This window comes from Sinohyriopsis cumingii, chromosome 12, assembly GCF_028554795.1.
Source record: "Sinohyriopsis cumingii isolate HCF-2022 chromosome 12, ASM2855479v2, whole genome shotgun sequence".
NCBI classification, from domain to species: domain Eukaryota; kingdom Metazoa; phylum Mollusca; class Bivalvia; order Unionida; family Unionidae; genus Sinohyriopsis; species Sinohyriopsis cumingii.
Window position 1 is genome coordinate 89,126,703 of NC_142972.1, and position 20,189 is coordinate 89,146,891.

The following is a 20,189-nucleotide window of genomic DNA, read 5'->3' on the forward strand; positions in this document are numbered from 1 at the left end:
GAATTTCAGACGTCCTACTCAAGATACCCTGCAACATAATTTGCTACTCACTGTTTGACAGATATCTCAGTAAGAGTCCCATAGAGTTATTTGAAATTCCATTAGCCCTAAACTTGCACATAACAATATAATAAATGAGACTTTCAAAAACGTTGGATAAGTCCATAAGGACTTCAGCTACATACATGTACTCAGTTTCATCAAGAGTATATATCCAGTAGTCAAGCAAATGTAAAAGAGTAGTCTTGCATCGACGACTGTTACAGAACGCACCCGAATGTTATATAGCAAAATTCGCAAAAACCATACCAACTATGTCTTAATTGATTTCTCAAGTAATTTGGATTTGATGGGCAAACTACTGACAGGTTTAAACTATCCTTTATCAAGAGGATATTTCCTTTCGTAAGTTGTAACATCATGAGCCTTTTTCAGACGATCAGGAATAAGGTTTGATTGGACGTATTTGTTAATTGGATCTTTAATCAATCTCTCAAAGATTGGTGCACCAACTCTTATGATTTTAACATGAATATTCTCACCTTCAGTAGCATTTCATTTGTATCAAGATAGCCGGAATAGGGTCGGATTATAACCGAACACGTTTGGATTTGGCAAAAATAAAATGTTTATTGATGAATGATGAACCAGATAATATTTAGATTTAAATGAAATGGGTACTGATGTTCAAGAAAAATACTTCAGTAGTAAAAAAGTATACAATGATTAATGATACAAAGAGATTCCACTCAAATAATGGAACAAAATGATAATACGTATACATTATCAATATCCACAAAAATGAGGTAGTTTAATCAAATAACGAAATATTACACGTTTTCGCCGAGATATTAATATAGGATTTTTTCTCACTCAAACATTGAAATATGATATGAAACATTGGGACATATATCTTGCGGATTCGAACAAATCCGAAAGGTTTCTCAGCCACCGTGCTCTGTCTATAGGTTGAGGAGCCACCTCGAACGGTCTGCCCCTCATAGTCAGCCTACAGATCCGTCGAATATCTTGTCTTCCGTTGGTCCAGAAGGCTTGGTTCTTCACTACGTGATGAGCTTTCTATTATTCCTGGCCAACGACCCCGGACAGCAGAACCCGGGGTATAACACAACCCAAATTAGCACCACGGCTAAACAATACCTAAAATACAGTGCATATACAAAAATACGGCGTAACTGTCACTGCGTCCTTCCTTCACTTCTTCGGCACTACACTCAGCATTTGCTAGTTACCTATCACACTTCACCGGCCATCAATCAATCACCTATCAGTTATCAATGATCAATCCATCACAAATCATTCAGCTCTATAGCTTCTTGCACATCATCAAAGTAGACTGTTCACTGACAAGACTCATGGTAATGTGATGTTTTACTCTATGACGAGGTAATTTATACACATTCCACGTAGCCATACACTGCCTGTGCGCTTAACGTATATCGGTTTTCCCATTGTAAGCACTTTAACCATAGGATGAGCCGAACGTACCATTTCGAAATAATAAACGATATACACCATAAACCACCATTGGGTAACGCTGTACACAAACCATAAAGCCCGAGTACATGTATTTAATCCAGATAATAAATAAACGATGCACATATACAATTCCGTGACATCTTTAATTATTTAAGTTAAACTTATGGTATCATTTGTTACATTTATTCATTGTCAGACGGCTTAAATTCAAATATTCTATCAATGTTATTATTGTCCTACATACCCTTAATATTTGTTGGTTTAAGGATCAAAAGGAACATCGTTATCGATGTCTAATGTTACATTTACATAGAAATTATTGAAGATTTCTCTTTCATTCGTTACAGTTTGTGTATCTTCAGTCAGTATCATCTTACATTGACCAACCGAATATTTATGATATTATTATAATAATATTTCATAATAGTTGACCAGAATGTTATAGTTGTTGTACCCCTGAACATCACTCTACATTTCTAAGCTTCCTATAGTTTCCACAGGGTTTGTAATGACCTGTACTAAGTTTATATTGTAAACAATATATGTTAATATAATGTAATGTTTTATTATCTGGATATGTATGTTTTATAAGAGCGTGTTTGTCTCAAACATTTACCAGAATATTACCAAACTTACCACTGTCAGAACTGAAAGATTCCGAGTCAATAGTGGAAGACAGGGCAGTGAATTGAGCATTTTGCAAATCACTTACATAGTCAATGACATCAAAATCTTTTACACTTATGTATGATAGTGTTTTTCTGGTTACACAATGCACAATTTCTCTTAAATAAATGTAAAAAAACAAAAAAATGAACCTTGAAATCTTTTTCATACAAATTAGTGTGTTTAGTCTTATCAATGCTATTCAAATTTGGAAAATATGCTATATTCATACAAGCTGGCCTAAATAGTCCTATGGAAACTATAAAACTTTGTCAAGATGCTAGTTATACAATTTGGTTCTTTTAATTTTATAAAATATAATAAAACATTTAGAACGATGACATTCAATATAGAAGTAAATAAAGATATTAATGTGCAGTATATTAAAGATTCTTTCTCAATTTTGTCATGACAACACAATATAAATATCGGTAATGTGGTAACAACACTCCTCTGGAATTTATGAAGACCTCTTACTGACGGAAACTATTAAGCTACCATAACTGGGAAGAATTATCATGTTATGTACCACCTTAACAAACTATCGCAGTCAACCGTTATACCAGTCATTTCAGGCACATATATTGGGAAGCATAATAATTATACAAGGAAGGGTCTTAAAAGTAGCATATATCCTTCGGGTCAAATTGCATATGTAAAGTGACAATGATTGCATTCTTTCCCCCAAAATGTATCTGTCAAGTGACAAATAAACCAAGTTGTACATTCCTGACAATGATTCCAAAATTTAGTCACTATTCCATTAGAAACAAACACATTACTTTTAGCATTACATTCACAATGATATAGTATATGACGGGCTGTATGTGATGGCCAGTATATTTGGTCGAGGAAGCAACCGACATGAAACACCGGCCAGTGTTCTGTAAAATCATGCACCTTAGACAACTTTGTTTCCATTATATAAAGGTACTTGATACTAATAGACTACTATGCATACATACATACACACACACACACACACACACATATATATATATATATATATATATATATATATATATATATATATATATATATATATATATATATATATATATACATATTTATATATATATATATATATATATATATATATATATATATATATATATATATATATATATATATATATATATATATATATATATATATATATATTATAAGTAATAGTATAAGCAATGTAATGATGTATTGTAACTTCTGTATTACGTATTGCATTATATAAATATAATTTATACTGAGGCATTAGTGTATATAACAAATATGAGTAAACATATTAGTGATGTTATGCTTAATAGTACTTGTATATTTTACAATGTATTGCATTATACTAAGGTCACTTATCATGAGAGACCAATGTGAATAATTACTATGAACACGAGTATGAGTGATGTTGTGACCATTGTGTATTTCTGTATTATATGACTTACCACGGTTCTTTATACCGAGGGGCTACTTTGTACATTAACTGTGAGTAATCACAGGAACGTTATAATGAGTTTATAATGTCGGTTCCATATTATACGGGTGGTGCATTATATAAAGGTTGTTGCTGTTGTTCTGGTTGTGGGGTTTACACCATTTGTTCCGCACATGATATGCTATACATGGTAGTAATTATAGTTGATGGAAAGGAAGAACAATTCACACCTGGCTATTGCATTTAATAAATCCAATGAAGAACAGGCAACTGATGAAACAAAGCCATCTACTGAAAGAGGATTTACACAGATCAAGTTGTATTCAGTGTACAGATTACATTGTATTTAGTATACATATTAGGCTATACTTAGTACACAGATCAGGTTGTATTCAATATACATGTAATCATTACACAGATCAAGTTGCATTAAGTACACCGATCAGGTTGTATTCAGTTTCAAGATCAGGTTCTATTCTGTACACAGATCAGGTTTTATTCTGTATGCAGATCAAGCTGATTTCAAGACACAGACCAAGCTGTACTCAGTACACGGACAAAGCTGAGTTCCTTACAATGACAAAGTTGTATTCAGTACACAGATCGGATTGTATTTAATATCATTAGTTCACAAAATAAATACAAAATAGTTTGTTTTTCATAATATTTGTTGTTACTCACATGAAAAGGGCGGAGAATGTATTTTATTTTTACTAATAGGGTTAAAAAATAAATCTGGCAAATCTATACTGAATATTCTTGTTACAAGTTACAATTACCATGAAAACTACAGCAGTTGAAAATCTCCTTCAGACACGGATGACTAGTTTTAAATACTATGGTAAAAATTATAGTTCTACAATATCGAGCATATAACTGTAAAATATAGCTCCTTCATGTCAAATTCAGTTATGACATGGGAAAGTTTAGTTATCATGAAACTTATCACCGTTACCTATATAATTGACCTTTTTTCGGCCAACATTCGGATATTACAACAAAAATCATTCAAGCAAACGATTTCTGAAAGTAACTGCCCATGCATTTGCTAATGCAAATGTGTACAGAAATAAGAAGATATGAGCAATTTATTTAAATTGCGATGTTTTGCAGAAGTGAGGCCACACAGGCTGTGTAGGTTTCACTAACATTGGAAACTGCTAAAAATATAATTATATAATAAGAATATGACCCTATTTAAAACTGAAACGCTGAGTATACAATCATCCAGACTACAATACCATGGCTGGCTGGTAAAATGAGTGTACAGTCATCCAGACTACAGCACCATAGCTGGCTGGTAAAATGAGTGTACAGTCATCCAGACTACAGCACCATAGCTGGAAGAGAAAATGAGCGTACATCCATCTATATTATAATACCATGTTTTGCAGGTTAACTAGAACACAAATTTTGTATCTCGCATGTTGCTGAATATCATCGAAAATTTACAATAGTATATCGCAAAATTGTTAGGAAGAAAGACATAACAGTGAGATCTCTCAATCTCCGAATTATTAATTTGAATCAATTGATATTAAATGCAAACATAGTATATACATAATATATTTATTGACCTTTAGTTACTTTTAAAGTTATCCTCAAATTTGTTTTGTAATTGTACGTTTTATGTACTACTTTAGTTGTAAAACATGCGCAAATGTTTGCTTCATTATTTTGTCAATTATGAAAGTCTACAAACAGTCTTTACCTTATTTCTAAGATGTAGCATTCAGTTAGCACTTAGGTAATCATTTAATGAACGGGGAATAATTGCTTCATGTTATTGCCCAGCCGAGAGCATGACACTTGCAGACACATTATCACTGATGTTTTCTGATTTTCTAATCATGGGTTGTAGTTGCGACGTGTGCGAAGATGTAGTCAATGAGGTTATTTTCAAATTATGTTTTGTACTGTTGTTTTAAAGTTCCAATGATGAATCAAACAAAACCAACTATTGACAGTTTTTCCAGCCAATGCGTGAACATTAGAAAAAGGTAACCGGACTTCAATGAATATGACTGTTGACGCAGGTGTAAAAAGACGAATTGTGACGTATGCGTAAGAAGAGTGTGGCTGATGCATGTGCAACATGAGGTTTGACGCATGCGTAAGAAGAGGACTTGTGATGTGTATGGGTAACATGATTCTTGATGCAAATGCGAAAGACGATTTTTTATGAATATTTATAGGAAAATGAAGAAAATGAATCTTCTTTTATACTACTCATGAAGCTAATGTCAGACAGTTTAATCTAGTATTTTTCTTCAGTACAATATTAGGTAGGGGACAAACAATATTGAACTATAGAGTTACAAGCACGGGACTTGTGAATTTGTTTAGAATTGCTACTTCTTCTTTTAATAATAATGATAATATTAAATATTATTCGTTTATCCTGGGTGACATTGTTAGTTACTGCCCAGTTTAAAAACAAAATTATATTATTTGTATCGCCTTATATGGGTTGATGTTTTTATAAAACGGTGCAATAATAGACTAGAAATTGACATACGATCGTGACCATGTCAATATGAGTTGGCTTATCTCTTAGTTAGATTCAGGTGGTTTAATGGTTTTTACATACTGTATAATTCTTTCTCCCTGACATATGCTCTCATCTCAATGAATCTGATTTCCTTCCAGTTGCTGTGACAAATGTTCGGCCATTGTTCTAGAAAAATATGTTGAGAATTGCGTTTCATTTACTATTTTCAAATGTATTTTACAACAACAATAGAAAGGGGCTTAATTCCTGACATCACGTGATTGTTTGACCTTTCATGACATTGAGATGTAGGTTGCGATATATGTTTAGTCATGTGGCTAGCCACATAAGTGGCAAGTGCCAGGTCAAATTTAGTCTGTCTGATGTAAATATACATATTAAAATGTAGATTCATCTTGTCTGTAAGTGGGGTAAAGATACAACCAATGTGTTGCTCCCAATGTCTGAGAAAAAAACATCTTCCTATTGATTTCATACATGTAAGACCCAATGTAAGGTTGTTTAAGTTTGCTAGTCCCGCTAGTAAACGGCTACTAGTAGTAAGGTGGGACACCTTAGCCTCAATGGGAATTAGCATTAAAATACCCCTTGGGCCTGTTTAGCCTCAATGGAAATTTAACATGGAGAAAAATCGTGGGCCTGTATAGCCTCAAGGAAAATTAACATGGGAATAGATTTTGGGCCTGTCTAGCCTCAATGGAAATTTAACATGGAGAAAAATCGTGGGCCTGTATAGCCTCAAGGGTCGGGACCATATTTTAATATGGTCCCGACCTGATGGGTCTATGGAAAGGGAACAGGCAAAAATTGAAACAGGGAGGGGTCTCTATTTTAAAAATAAATAAATAAATAAATAAATAAATAAATAAATAATAAATAAAAATAAAAAATGGGGGTAGGCAATTGAAAGTAGATCTCTTTTCGAGAAATTGGAGTGGCCCTGAAAAGGGCCTTTGGTTTTATCATCTTCCTCTTTTATTTCCTCCACTGCTTCCACCAAGTTCTCACTTTTATCAGTATTCCTTTTTTCTTCTTCTTGTTCTTCTCTGGCATCCAGTCTGGATGACTTATCGCTCTGAATTTCTCCTGTATTATGATCCAATTGTTGTTGAGTTTTTCAAAGGCGTCTTTTTTCTTTAAGTTTTCCTTCTCCTTTCGTTCTTTATTCCACTTGTCTTTGATCTTCATGACCTCTTCCTCCTTCACTTTTCTCATAAGTTGTTCCGATTTCTTAATCTGGTCCAGGCCTTTTTTGACAAAGGACCAATCTGTCCGTTCTACAATGTCTTCTAAAAAGCACCTTACACTCGTCACATAAACTATCGCTTCTTTCAACTTGCCCACTTTCACATACGGTGGGTTAATGAAACCTCTGATTCTCTTCTCCTCATCCTCTATCATTTCTTTTGCAATATCGATGGCTAAGTGGAGGCTGGTTACTTGTCTTGAGACGAAGTCTTTTCTCACTGCATGCCTCCAATCATGTTCAAGCCTTTCTGCTACATTCAATCCATCCACCATCCAATACCAACTTCCCATAAGATTGTTATACAAAGCTGAAGCTGCTGGCATCTTCTTGTTTGCTTATTCCGTGGAATGGGCTCCAATGGCAAACACTGTTAGTTTTATAGTTAAAGTGCGGACGTGAAGGAAAACATCCCCTACTTTTCTCATTTCATATTATCTACTATCCACATACGTGAAGCAGCAATAAACAAACCCCAAATCTACTATCCACACATGCAAAGCATTAAAATTAAACCCAAATCTACTATCCGCACATGCAAAGCATTAAAATTAAACCCAAATCTACTATCCACACAAACATACGTGAGCTCTTACAAACATACACACACACATACACACACAAACACACACACACACACACACACACAAATAAAAAGAGTCAGTGTTTATATTCACACTACTCTACATACACACATTGGCAAATTGATTACTGTTTCTTTTCTTGAGTATTGTGTAGCCCTGAAAAGGGCTGTTTGTTTTTTGAACTCTAGTGACACCTGGTTAATGATGGCACCTTCCAGGCCTTGCACCACACACACATCTTCTTCCCCAGTCTCCTTTCACTCTTTTTGGGGGGAGAGCAGAGGCGGGATAAGTGGCTTCAGAACCCCAATCTTCTGTCTCTGGGATTCTGAAATTTCCTCTCTCCTTTTCTTCCTCTTCTTTGTTTCTTCTCTCCTTCTCTTCTTTGTCTCTTCTCTCCTTCTCTTCTTTGTTTCTTCTCTCCTCCTCTTTCATCCTTCCCTCTTCGACGATGGCCTCTGCAGCCAGCTCATTCACTATACGCCTGGCATATTCCAGGTGTACATGAAGTTCAAGCAGTTTAGCTAGTCTGGTGTTCATTCTGGTGGTGTTGATCAATCAACAAGGGTAGCTAGACTGCCGAACGATTTTTAATTTATACTGAAAGCGCGGACGTGAAGGAAAACACCCCCAAAACAAAATTGATATTACCTAGATCATGAACAAACAACGCGCCGACTTGAAAGAAACACTCACTGACTTTTTTATACTACCCATCACTATTCTAAAAGATTTCATTAAATCAATAATATACTATCCACAAACGCAAAGCAGTCAAATCAAACCCAAATATCTACTATCCACACACTTCAAACAGCAAAAAAAAAAAAACAACAACATCATCATAATCTACTATTCACACAAACGTACTTGAGCCCTTACAATCACTCACACATATAAATCTATACAATCACACTAGAAATGAGTGAGTGTTTATATTCACAATACTCTACATACACACATTGGCAAATCGATTGTTATTTCTTTTCTAGAGATTGGGATAGCCCTGAAAAGGGCTGTTTTTTTTTTTTTTTGCTTGCGTCAAGTTGAACCTAGGGCCATCTTTTAGTTTCTAAGAATGCGACGTCCTCTGAGGATAGACTTTCTAACGATAGGTCTGTTTCTTCGGAAAGAGAAGAAGAACTCTTTGGTGTCGATATGACAATTGACAAAGCCTCTGTCAGGTTCAGGCTGCTGCTGCTGCTGCTGCTGTTGTTGTTTTTTTTTTGTTTTTTTCTGTTGCTGCTGTCTCTGAAGTCTGTACTTCTCTGTCCATTCTTCTTTCTCCCTGTTCACTTCTTCTCTGAAGAGCTCTTCTATCAGGTCTTCAGTGACTTTTAACATTCTCACATTCTCTATCTCTTCAGCTTTCGGTATCAGACTGTGTCTGACCCTATGCAAATTCACGTAGGCTTCGTTTAGCTTAGCTAGTTTGGAGCACATCTTCGCAGGAGGATGAGTCGACAATGAATGGTTAGACTGGAAACTACCCCGGTTCTTAAAGTCAAAGCGCGGACGTGAAGGAAAACATCCCTACACGGTTTTCGAGCCGGAACGTTTAATGACTGTCATGAGAGAGATAGAGAGAAGTCAAAGCGCATGAATCAAAATTCTTATAGTCAAAGAAAAGACAGACATTTTTTTCAAAACACAACATTTTTTATTCAAAATCACTTAACACTAACAAACAACTCTAACATTTTTGACAATAATCCAACAATAGAACATCAAACATTTTTTTCAAATGCCAAACATTTTTTCAATTTACACATTATTTTGGACAGGGCTGACAACGTTGTGAATTAAATTGTGATTTCCACTGTTGGAAGTCATTAGGCCATTGATGGACACTACGTTTCCTAGTTTGAGACAAAAGATAAGCATAATGGTCACAGAACCACTGATCTACTTTCACATCGTTTCTAGAAGAAGAACGAGGATCAAAATGAGTCACTAAATGTTCTAAGGAATAGCCCAGGCTGCGATGATGCAGAAAATGCACGCAATATTGTCCACACACCAAGGAATCTGTGCCTTGTAATTTCACATTATTGAATCGGGTGGTCTGAGCATTTCTTCTCATAAAGTCAATAATATCGTCTTCCAGAGGGGGCAATCCATAAGAATCGAAATATTCCACACATCCTTCTTGAGGAAAGTAGACGGCTACCCAGTGGGTTCCTGGGAGATGACTGTTGTCCGTGTTGATCACATAAGTTTGATGGTCTTGAGGTTTGCGATGAGGGAGTTCATCTTTAGCACAGACGACAGGATTCCAAGAAGCAGTGTACGAACTGTGGTTCAAAAGATAATAAAGTTCCCAGGTATCCATTGATTTGTGTGGGTTTTTTTTCTGCACAGGTAATGATAAGTGGTCAATTCGATCCTGACCTTTTGCTTGAAAATGTCTGACAAGTAAAAGGCGTTTGGCTCCGACTTCTTATTCTGGTCAAACAGAGATTCGATGCGACGGCGCTCCAGAGACGTTAATGGAGGAGAAGAATGTTTATCCAAGCCTTTATACCACTCCTTCAACACGAATTCTATCTCGATGACACCCCAAGCTTTGTCCAGATATTCATCCAATTTTTCTTCTTGGCTCAACATCAGACATTTGTCGTGTTGAATTTGACTGGGATGATCGTTGTGACATGCATAACACTCTTCCTTGATTAATTATTTCATTACATCTGTCAGGAATGTAGCAAAACAGGAGACTAAATGGGATTCTTATTCTGGCCATCTTGACTTCATCATGATAACTTCTTCGTCTTGGGATTTTTCTTCTTCTTCTTCTTCTTCTTCTTCTTCTTCTTCTTCTTCCATGGTCGCCTCACATTTCATCTCCAAAGTTTCTCCACTAGGTAATGAGGGATAACAGTCTTCCAAGGCTTCTAATAATCTAGAATGACTTCTCTCAAACTATTGATTTATATGGTATTATCGAATTCGGCATACAGGATGACGTTCACTGTGTTTTCTGGGGATAGTGGACCCGCAAACTGAAGTTCCACACGAATCTGATCAGATTTTATAGGGTGGAAATGTCCCTCGTCGCTGCCTTGGTCTGGAGTAAAATCAAACGCCCACAAAGCATAGTCTCCTAAATAATCCTCGTACGTAATGCCGTGACTGCTGTTGGTTCCTAACTGTCCCATGGCTTCTTACAGGGACAAGTACGACCTCAAATTATTCTTTGCGACACCAAAATTAGATTCAAAAGGTCGGGTACACAAGATCTTGCCGTCGCGACTGACTTCGATTTTGGACACGTTGTAGTGATGAAAGTTGAAAGGGTTTTCGTGGTAGGCTCCGTTAAAGGCTGAATTCTTGACGATACCAACGATCAAACGTTTGGGTAACTGCCCTTGGAAGAGATGATCTTCGATCATGGATCGCTGTCCAGCAGGAATTGTGAACGTTTTCACTTCCACACGTCGTATGGGATACGTGGCGGTCGTTCTGCTCAACGTGTGACTGATGTCGTTTCCACTTTCGGTAACACTTCCACATGTCGTACGTAGAGCCTGGCTTCTTGAATGATAGTTTTGTAAGAGGAACCATCAGCAGCCATCAAATGGAAAGCGGCACTGCTCCGATTCAGTCTCAGACGGATATCCACCCCATTGAGCATATACTTCTCTTGCAACCACATGTCTAGATGCAAGCGATCCATCAGTTCTAAACTACGACTTTCAGCAATTTTCTTTCGTCGTTCTACAAATCCCGTTGGATTTGAAGCATCCCCAGCAAGTGTAAGGCCGTTGAACTTGCCTTGCCTGTCAGGTTTCCATACCACGCAAGCATCCAGATGAGTGTTCTTGGCATCTTTTCCGTACGTCAAGAGATTTTCCAGGTAGGCTCGATAAGGGTAAGTATCCATGCTGCTGCTGACCAGTTTGTTATTTAAGTACAAGTCCACTTCGCTAAACAAGGAATGCATGAAATTATTGACGGGAGCTACTGCTTCATGTTAGGTTAGTGTTTGGTGGTTCGATCACTTTCACTTTCAAGTACAGGTAACTGCTATTCAGATCGATGTAATCTTCGGGTTGTCCTTTGATTTCAAACTCGATGGGAGCGGAATCCGTCAAAGAGGAGACGGGATGAAATTCCACCCATTGGGATTCTTGCATCGTCATCATGGTAGGGGGCATGGCAAAGAGATCCAGTTCCGACTTGGAACAAGCGCAAGACTCTCGGTGCATCATTTTTTTGGTCTGTTTTTCAATAATCGAAAACGTCTGAGTCTCGAACGGTTCTTCTTTTCTTTGCCTTTCTAGCTTTAGAAGTGTGAAGTCTGGTGAAAGGGTGTTTTCTTCGTCGTCTCTTTCTGCCTTGTCCTCGCTGAATGCCTGACTCGGTAGCGTGCAGAGCATTTATAGGTGTTTCTCGTCGGCCCAAAAGGTCTTTACCCGTTTGCAGCAGGACATTTTTGCCTATCCTCAAGAAAGCCTCTTTAGGGTTTTGTTTGTCGATGATGACATTTTTGAGAAATTCTTTACCGTGTGTCAGTGCCGCATCTTTCAAGGCGTACAATCCGCGTGTCACCATCGGTTTCAACACCGGAGCCACCGAACGAAAGGCTGATTTTAACATATGTCCTAAACCGTGTCCTCGCTGTCGAGCAACCCCTCGGTACACTGGATACATGACTTACGAGTCGTGAGAGAACCGTTTTCGAAAATGGAGTTTCACCGTGACTTTCCCTTTGGTGAATGGAATATTTTGTCCCAGATCTCCTTTTATAGCAATGTTGACCGTGTCCAAATACGGCTTGCTGACAGGCAAATAGTGAGGATGTACAAATTCGCGGTGGACGTGATAAGTGTTTCCACCTTCCTCGTCAGCGATCGTGACAGAATCCACTTTGAAAGGAATGACACGCAGTAACGGTACGGAGGTGTGTCCCACCACGTTATACCCCACCACATCGGAGTATACAAACATCAAATTCAGTCCTTGGTTCAGTTCTACCGGGGTACGAAAATACTTGGCAAACGAATCGTTGTCGTAAATGACTACTACTTTGTTTTTTTTCTTGTTCTACGTGCTTCCTCAGTTCCATATCACCGCTCAGCATGGCAAACAATTCAAGACAAAATATGAAACCCATTAATTTACTCTCAGGAAATTTCGTCAGGAGGCGACGAGCTGTTTTGTTGTACTCCAGGGTGATTTGTTTTTGGGGAATGATATCCATAGCTTTCCCAAACGCAGCATTAAACCTGGAAGCTATGGTGCTGACCAAATGTTGACCACTAAAATAATAGCCTGCGGGAATGGACAAGGCATAGGTGTTATAGTTTATATTTTTTGCGATAGCGTTTCTTTAATGAGATTTTTGCCATGCTTATTCAAGTACTCTCGCATTTGTTCGTCATGAACTTCCACCTCAAATTTGCTTTGATTGGGAAGGACATTGTGGACTTGGGTTGGGTGAATGATTTCTACTAAAGCCACTTCCTAATGGGCTTCGTGATCTAAGTGGATGGCCTGAGGTAATTTGGCCGTGTAACAGCACAACGTGTTGTTGGGAAAAACCTGCATGGAACTGTCACTGGGTAAGGTTAAGTAAAATTGGTTTTGGTGACTCATAATTCCAGAGTTCTGTGGCTGTCCGAGGAGTTACTGGACGTCAGAGGCGTGTCTCCGCCCAAAATGGGGTTGTTGTTGTTGTTGTTGGAGTGGTGACTGGCACTGGACACAAGGTTCCCGTTGTTCCCGTTCGAGGTGAATTTCAGGGAGGGATTAGGAAGCAGGTAACCGATGCAACTGCTCAATAAAATGGTCCACAATTGTTTGTCTCCTTGTTGCAAACTCAAATTGGCAATGGCTGCCCCGATGACACAATACACCACGAAAATTTGGCAGAAAAAGACGATTTTCGTTTTAGTTACACGTTCTCCACACCACACCCACAAGGGTTGTTTTTGTAAATCTTGCAGAGAAGAACTGGGTGAAGGAGTGGTCGCCGTAGCTGCGTCTGTGTGAAAGGGCATGATGGTCACTTCTTTTTATAGTCGATGACTTGCGAAGCATCGATCCAAGAATCGAAACTGGGTGGATATCCTTTCCAACGTACTTTTACTTCTTTGACACGTCGTTTGTCTACTTTACGTGTTCTGCGTTGGAGAATGCTTTCGATGTCGTACACGTCGTCTTCTTTTTTGGTAACACGTTGTAACTCGGGCAAATAAAACGTTCCTTTGAGTACTTCTCTGTTCATGTCTTCCAATTTATAGACGGCAGGATCACGACCATGCACTCGTCCAGTGACACGAAATAATTCGGTAGTCCAGTTAGGTGAGTAACCTTTGTCGAAAGTGCGTTTGGTTTTGCCAATGCGCACCCAATCTCCTACGGCCAACACTTCACTTTTATTGGGGACAGCCCTCGTCGGGGACGTACCAAACAGGCGCTCAAACACCAGCACTTCATTGTCGGGAGTCACCTCTTGCAGGGCACGTCCGATGCTTCGATGGTAAGATTGGTTGTACGCTTGTACCAGGTGCGGTAAGATGTTGATGTACTTCAGAGTGTGGTGATGCGTAAAATATTTCCACATGCGTTCTTTCAAAGTGCGTTGAAAACGTTCCACGATGCTGGCTTTGGTTTCAGGATTCTCGGTGGCAAAAAAAATGAATGTCACGTTTCTTTAATTCTTTTTGGAAAGCTTGGTTCAGAAATTCGGTACCTTTGTCCGTTTGCCATCGAAGAGGGTGACGACCGCTTTGTTTCAACACTCGTTGCAGGGCTTGCACTAACTCGCTGCTCGATTTGGAAGTCAAGGGCACGACCCAGGCAAATTTGGAAAAGACGTCGATGACACAAAACAAATATTTGTAGCCGCGATTGTAGCTTGCCAAATGAGAGACATCGGCTAAGTCGGCTTGCCATTGATGACCGATGCATTCCACTTGGGTGCGACTTCTGGAAAACATGCGTCGAATGGGTTTGTGTAAAGTGTAAGTAGCTTGTTCTTGTAACCATCGTTGCACTTGAGGTAAACGGAGACTTTTCAGTCGCGTTTTGGCAGCACGATACAATTTTTGAACTCCTGCGTAACCTGCAGGATGGGAGGGATCGTAGTAAATGCTGGCTAAGACTTTTTCCATGTGTTGGTTTGTGTGTTAATAAGGCACCCACTCTTTGAAGATGCTACTATTTTTGTCTTGGGGTATTTTCTTGGATTGTAATGCTTTGCGTGTGCGACCGGCAATAGGTGTCGAGGAGGAGGAGGATGCCTGAACAGGGGATATTTTTTCTTGTTTCACTTCTGTCTTCACCTTCTTTTTCTCTTCTGATGAAGAAGGGGTAGTCATCATCATTTTAATCCATCCAATTCTGCGTACTTTTTCTGGTGGAGTTTGAAACCCTTCCTCTTCTTCTTCTCTTTTTTCTCTCTTGGTCGCTGGTAGTAGTAGTGATGGTGGTGGCGCCGGTGATGGTGCAGGGCTTTTCATCAAGGTCTTAAAATCTTTCAGAGTGGGAAGAGCTGTTTCGTCTAAAGCTTTTTGGTAAAAGAGTTGCAGTCGTTGCAAGAGTTGGCCGTACTTTTGCGATTTTTCTGTTTCGGACAAATCTTGGCGATCCATTAAGGACTGTAATTCGTGTTGTAACTGGGACATCTGGCCCAAATGGGAATTGGGAGGTAAATGCGGGGTGCGTTGTTCTTGCCAACGGTGGTATTCCATCCATGGTTTGTAAGGCACTAAAGCTAGTTTTCGTCCTTCCATGGGATGTAAAGGGTCGATTCTGAGATCTTGGGACTCCAGAGGGCCTTTTTATCTTGCTCCCATCAGGCCTCCCAAAATGGTTCCCAAGACTCCTTTCAGTAAGGGGCCTAACAAGAGAGGTAAAATTCCTCCACGTTGAACCAACATCTTCTTCTTTTGTCCGAGAGGGATTTTCTTTTGAACCATTTGACGCAGAACGTGACGATGTTTGCCTAAGCATTCTTTCTGGTGTTTGGACAAAGGGATCGTGCCTTTCAACACGTTCAAACAACATTCTCGCACGGTATCGATGACCTCTTGGGAGGCTGAGTGAATGAGTTTTTTACGTAGGGGTGGAGAAGCTTTGGACAGGACAGATATCATGTCCCCATGTTTGACTAAAAGTGGAGGCAGTCCTTTCCTTTTCTTTCCTTGGGGTTTAGAAGAGGAATGTTTCTGGAGGGTGACATCTTTGAGTCTTCAGCACCAAAAACAATGATGCCCCTACTTAGTCACATACCTTTTTTATACTGGAACGCGTCGCCACTGATTGTCTTGACGTCGTATCAACTTGAGGACAGGCATGACACGTCGTGCAGGGGTACGCAACGGACTAAATAGAGCCAGTTCTTGCTTGGACAAATCCAGTAAACTTTGTAACATGCCCGATCTTTCTTGGACTTTGATTTTGGGAGCAGGTACTTTGTGAGCCGCAGCCACTGCCGCTAAACTGGAGGGTCCTGCCACTGGGGAAGTTCTTGCGGTTATCAACGGAGAAGTTCTTGGTGTGATCAACATCTCCAAGTACTGTTCAGTTCTTGGTGACATCAACGGAGAAGTGACTGAACCTGAGGCTACCGGAGACGCAGTTACCGCCGTGGCAGGTCGTGGTTTGCGAGTGTAAGTTTGCGTCCTGGCCGAAGTGCCTCTCTTGCGACTAGTTTTCTTCTGGGGGCTTTTCTTTTTCTGGGGACTGTTTCTCTGTTTATTTTTCTGAGGGCTTTTCTTTTTCCGGGGTGGTGTCTGGTAAGAGGAGGGTCCCGCCACTGGAGAAGTTCTTGGAGACACAGGTCTCTTTGGGGACCTAGTATTTTTCTTCTTCTTCTTGGAGCTTCGTTTGATTTTTTTTTTCTTGGGGAGAACTTTGGGCGCATTAGGATCCCATCTTAAGAGAGAGCGAATGATGACCCCTCCTAGAGTACCGCTCTCTCCAGGTTTCAAAATGATTTGTTTTTTGGTTTGAGTGTCGATGCGGGGATCGGCCAGTTGGATCAAAGCGACTTTGTTTCGATCGAAAAAGCGTTTGGTTTGATGAGGAATCTGAATGATCCCTTGGAGTAATTGACGTACTGTCACCGTGAACCATCGTAAGACTTCTTTGAGACTAGCTTCTAAGACACGAGCCCTTATTTGTGGATTTTTTCTCGACTGATGCCTTACAAGGCACGAATCAATTTGACGGGAAGATGGGATTGAAGGGACGTCATGTTCACACTGTGTGAGACAGACGAAAAGTGTCTGAGGTTTTTATAGATTTTTTTTTGGAGTGAAGTTAAGTCGAGGACGGAGACGTGTACAAGACAGGCCCTCCGTCTTGGCACCAGTGGTGAAACAATTGGGTACGAAATCGCAAATCCTCGGGAGTCGTAGGTTTCAAATTGACGAGTAAATAGGCGTGTGGAGTGTGAGTGGCATCGTCGTACGCCTGAGTCAGCCAAGGTGTTCCTAACTGTTTGGCTAAGACTTGCACTTGCGATTTATCTCGAGGGCTTTTAAACAAGACCACGTAATGCGCATTGAGACTGATGGTGCAATGGGCTTTACTTTGTTGAAACAAATTTTGGGTGTTGTAAACGACACTGGCATTACGGTGATGCCCTTTGCGCGTGAACCACAGTTTAATTTCTTCTTCGTCTTCTCCTAACCGGAGTCAGAGACGATGCCATCGTCTTCTTTAGGAATGCCTTCCACAAACACGATGGAATCGCCTTGACTTTCATGCAAGAGACTGTACTCCGATTGCCACTCTTTGTAACACCACACGATGCGTTGAGGTGGTCGATCGATCAAATGATGTTTATGTTCGATCAAACGTTTGACAATTTCGGTTTTGCCTGAACCGCTAGGTCCAGCAATGAGCATGTTAAAAGGTTGGCGAAGATACAAAGCCTCCCAACTGGCACGATCTAAGTGTTCGTCGATGACTTTGACAGTAGAGGAAGAGGGAGCAGAAGAAGACATAGTGTGAGGAATGTCACTTGTGACACGAAAACAAACAAGACAAGAGTTTATATACTTTTATCAGGACACGTTTATTGAATGTTTTAAACATGAATACGAAAGACAAAAATACATAAAAGCCAAAGACTTAAGTACAACGATAAAAGGCACATCGAAATTATCAACGTGGAATAGAAACAAGTGTCTGTACAACACGTTTTGGGTAAGGTTCTGAAAAGTTCTATAGGGGGTAAGGTCACACAAGTGTCCTCCCGAAAGAAAGGTCTTTCAGGCATGTTCACAACGGTCCTGTCCTGGGCGACGAGTTCTTCTTCTTCTGACACCGTCACTAACACAGGTTGAAAAGTGACTTTTTTCCTTGAACAACTCTCGTGCATACTGGGCCACTTCTTGGGTCCAAGCCTCAAAATCCCATTCTTTCCAGGCACGGACATCTGTCCAATGGGGGTGTAATTCACAAGCTACACACACATCGTCATACACGTCTTGGGTAGCTAAAAGTTGACGAATCTTTTTTTCCCGTAGAGGTCGAGATGTATCCAGATGAAACCGCAAGGGTTTGAGCAGAAGGAGTCTTTCGTGACCATTTAAGGCCGTTGGGGTGGTAAGTACTGTTCGTAAAGAGTCCACAAGGAATCGGCTGGTAAACGAAATCCCAGAAAACAAGTCACTAAAACACACACCACTTGTCGACCCAAATTAAATGGATACAGTTCTTGTAATAATCGATGGTAATGATCCACGGTTTGAATATGGTCACTGAGTTCCTTCCACGGAATCTGTTCAATCACATGTGACATAAGCCGTGGCATGGATTCCTGATTTTATAGTCACTTTATTTCGGAAGCAATAAAGGTACTTTCTAACTAGACATCTTCGTTCTTCAAATCTTGCATACTGTAAACTAAACTTCAGAGTTTGTTTAGATGTTTCGTCTTCCGCTAAGCAGATTCCACGTAAAATATGTTGGTAATCCTTTAACTTGTCTTCCTCAATGCGTTGCTCTAGGTGAATCTCGAAGTAACCAAAATAATGAACATTTTCTTCATTCACTAACTCAAAGTGTTGAACAAGGTCTGACCACTGAAACAATTTGTGACGAATCAGTTCTTTCATACCATTCAGGTACCAGTGGTTAAAGATCTGGTGCGTAACGGATGCAATTGTTCTTTACGTTTGACTTGTATTTTGACCAGCTCTCGGTAAATGCGTTCTCTCAACTCCACAGGCAAAGCACGAATGTTCTCTTGTAAAGTATCCATAAATAGGTTAGTCAGTACAATTCACAATCTTCTCCTAGAGCAAAAGTAATTCACATAGTGAGTAATTTCTGGCCACTGCCATTCGGGGTAACGTCCAAGAATCTCACTGAACTCTTTTGATGTAAACGGCTTAGAGTGATATAAAAGGACGAATGCACACTTCACCGAGAGAAATCTAACACATTGATTAATTTTTTTCACTTTCCTCTTGTGAATTTCTTGGCATAAAAGTTCTACAGTTACCCATTGAGATTTCACTCTGGCAAGTCCCTGCCAAACTTCCTTGGAAATCTTCTCTTGCAGTTCTTTAGGTAATGATTCAATATCGTTTTTGAAATGGAGTTTAAATACCGGTCTCGGTGATGTCCAACATTTGGTTCCTAACCAATCTGGTTTCTTCTTCAACGACATGGTAAGTTACTTCAATGTCTCGGTCCCACTAAGGGTAAGTAATGACAATTCGGTGACCATCGAGCATGTTCTACGTAGGCTGAATCTTGTGGTTCCCAGTGGTGAAGTGACACACCGCAACTGAAGCACTTGACTTTATCCCCTTCGCCCAATTAGAACAATCCGGCTCTGGCTAATTCTTCGGGGGTCGGTCCTCCCAGATATTTAGGCCATTTTCCTTTGAACGATTGAAGACGATTTTCAAAGTCGCAGTATTCCGACAAACGCACAAGAAACGAATATTCGTCTCTCGCAGGTTCGTTTCGATGACGTTTGGGTGACATGGACAGGAGTTTGCTCAGGGCTGGACGACATCCGTAGGGGGGTAAACGTGAAGGGGAACATTCACCTTTAAAATGAAACCCAGTAAAGTGTCCAAGAGGACGAGTGGCATCGCTTTCCCATCCCTCAGGTTTGGCACGCACAGCATCACTTTCCATGAGAGGGGTAGTGAAAACAAAGTTCCCATGATGCTTTACAGCATCGCTCAGGTCACAGCGTACAGCATCGTTCCCATCGCAAGGCTCACAATCGCATTCTACTTCCGAAGCCCTACACTTAAAGTGTGCCTGTCTGAACTTGTTTTC